The following is a 3,061-nucleotide window of genomic DNA, read 5'->3' as shown; positions in this document are numbered from 1 at the left end:
CTTAAAATATCACATTACCAACCTTTAATTATGTTTAAGAAATTGCTCCTTGAAGGGCTCTCTGACTGACACAAGGTAATTAAACTCTCTAGCAAAATAAGCTACCTATAATTTGGCATCCATTACTGTTTACAGTTTCACTATGTATTGTAGTCATTTGAGACATACTTTAAGAAAACCCTTCAAATACTGAGATGTTTATTGCATTTTTAAGTTATCCACATTCTTAAATATCCTGTTTCAAATTCTTCCTAAACTCCTTTACAGCACACAATATCAACTACTGCAATAGTGCTCGCACAATATTACACTTGAAAATACCATTTAAGAACAATATTTTAGGAAATAGAGGGCTTAAGGCAAGACATTCATTTGGAAAAGTTAATTTCTTTCAATCATTCAGATTGATACGATTATTTTTCCACCTCTTCAGTGCCTTGGGATACGCAATGTACATTCAGCAACAGGGCACAAATGTGACCCTGTGGACGTATGCTGAGGTTGTAAGTGCCCATTGAAATATGGAAATATTTTTATATAAGGCGTGGCCCACAGGAACGTGTCATGGGAGGGGTTATTTCACTCCATTTCCTGTCTGGTATACAGGAAATTCCCCACCTATAACCATCCCATTTCCCCCCAGTTAAGCTCTTTTCAAACAAACACAAACCCCTTGAAAAGGTGCTAAGATTGGTTTCTGTTAATATACAAAAAATAGCCGTCAGATCCTTTCCCCATCACTGCTTTAGTGACGAATGTCTGGAGGCTACTTCTTGATTCTGATTGCAAACATTGTTTGTTGTGGAAAAACTGTTCTGTCCCAAAGAATTTTCTCTTTCATCAAACTTTTTGGATTGTGAGAGCTGAACATTTTCATGTGTATTCTTTCCTCTCTGAGTTTTTTTCACCGGCAAAAACAATAATACTGAGAGACCAACAATATGCAGGCAGTAATACCAGGAGCTAAAAAAAGAATGAAAAAAGTTTATTTTATTACATTTTGATAATAATCCTTAATAACTGCACACTTGTCAAAATGTCACTCACCAACCTCTCCCCTTAGGATGTGTCTATTTACTGTGTTATTCTCTCATTTTGCCCTCTTAGGACAGGAAACTCTAGAGTGTAGGCCAGGGGTATTTATAAAGGCTGGATGGGCAAGACACTAGGTATCTTTCTTACATTCCTTATACGGGACACAAGGTCATGGCTACACAGAACGAAAAGGTATTTATTAATAGCGACAGAAATCTGAAAATCTCTCCAATCCACTGAGTCAAAAGGTGAGTAAACAAAGAGTATTGGTATAGCAAAGACTTTCCTCCCCTGCTATTTACTATCTCTAAGTTACAAACATTCTAACAAGGTAAGAGATAAGCAATATTGCTTCTTGATGGTTACTTTCACAAAATAAAGAAAGGTCAAATTATAAAAAACATTACTAGAATCATCATCCCCCAAATAAAATATATACCAAATGTAACCTAAATGCTTCTACAGCTGGAAATTCAAGTGATTCTAAACAAAGTACCTGGGAAAGAAAATCTAACCAACAGCTCAATCACATTTAAAAAATACGTAATAATTCTGTTAAAATGGAAATTTTAGCAGGATTTCATGTTCTACTGTATGCTTATTGTCACATCTGACTCAATAATTTATGGCCCACACACTGTGTGCTAAATCATTCTAAATGTTAGAGTAATGAAAAATTTATGGGAAGAATAAAGTTTTTGATGTCAAGAATATCACGATCTAATATGGGGGGAGGAATTTGATGGGTCAGGGAGTAGAGATTAAGCAGATAAACAAAAAATATGGAACTCAAGACAACAATTTCTATAATATAGAGATCACCATGGTACCAACGAAACATAAAAGAGTAACAAAAAGGAAGCAAATAAATAAAATATAAGTAATTTTCTTTTAATTAAAGAAATTAAGATAATTAATAATTCTTTGTAAAGAACTGTCTTTTCCAAACAGGTTGAGAACAATTACCTATGAGGTTCTTCATTAAACCTTTATGAGAGATTTGAGACAGTGGTTATATAGCTGGCATTTCTCCATCTAAAGCACATTCTCATCTGAGGATGGAGTGGTATGACTCATTCCACAAAGAACTTGAGACTGCTTGGTTTAGGATTAAAAAAGTAACTGATAATGCATTTAGCGGCAGGAAATGAGGCTATGGTATTATTTTTCTGTTCTACCAAGCAAGAAACTTTTTAAAAAAATAAAGTTATTCCCACTGAAAAATTTGTTAGAGCAATACTTACCTGTAAAACATGAATGATGGTTTTACAGAAAGAAGTACAAATGGCACAACTGTGTAACTTATTGCTATTTGAGTTACTATCCACGTTCCAACATCATAAAGTAATTTAAGTTGGGGAGGTTCGATGAAATAATGTCTAAAGTTATTTCTCATCTGAAATAAAACAAAAATATTTGCTGTATCTTTAAATTAACATTATTTATGCAATTACACTGGTGATATCAACTGTTTCAAAGATGTGGAATAACTGAAAGTCTGCTACATTGCTGGTGGGAGTCTGAAATGGCACCACCATCACGGGAAAAGTTGGTTCCACAAAAACTAATGCACACATGCATGGGAATGGGGGGTGAGGAAGCACACAGGGAAAGTGAAACAACTGGGTAAAGGGTATATAGGAGTTCTTTGGGACTTTTCTGTAGATTTCATATTGTATTAAAAGTTTTCCCAAAAAAGTTAAAAGCTACCCTGCCTAGAGCTTCTTAAATCATATTTAGTAAATTACAGTATATAAATCAAGTTTAATCTATTTCAAAGTTACTTTTTGTTTAACCTTCTGCATTTGTGAAAGACAAACAGATGCTTAGGTCAAATAGCACTTACTTAAATAAATGACTAACACACACATCATTCATTAATGGAAGCTGGGAAGAGCTTCTCAAAAAAAGATGTTGTCTAATAGCCACTATTTCTTCGATGCCTTTTTTTTTTTTTTTAGCTTTCAAAATAGTCAAAACATCTCAGTTTTGAAATGTGCAAACTTAGAAAAATATGATTTTTTTT

The 3,061-nt window shown here is 33.8% G+C and overlaps 1 protein-coding gene across 1 annotated transcript in view; it reads right to left on the bottom strand.

Moving 5' to 3' along the window:
* MBOAT2 (membrane bound O-acyltransferase domain containing 2) overlaps positions 1-3,061 on the bottom strand; it is a 170,321-nt gene that overhangs the window by 4,443 nt on the left and 162,817 nt on the right. The gene's annotated exons all lie outside the window — the stretch shown is intronic.

This window comes from Propithecus coquereli, unplaced genomic scaffold (genome assembly GCF_000956105.1).
Source record: "Propithecus coquereli isolate 6110/MARCELLA unplaced genomic scaffold, Pcoq_1.0 Scaffold145, whole genome shotgun sequence".
Lineage (NCBI taxonomy): Eukaryota > Metazoa > Chordata > Mammalia > Primates > Indriidae > Propithecus > Propithecus coquereli.
Note: the sequence above shows the minus strand (reverse complement) of the source record. Positions and strands in the feature narration are given on the sequence as shown.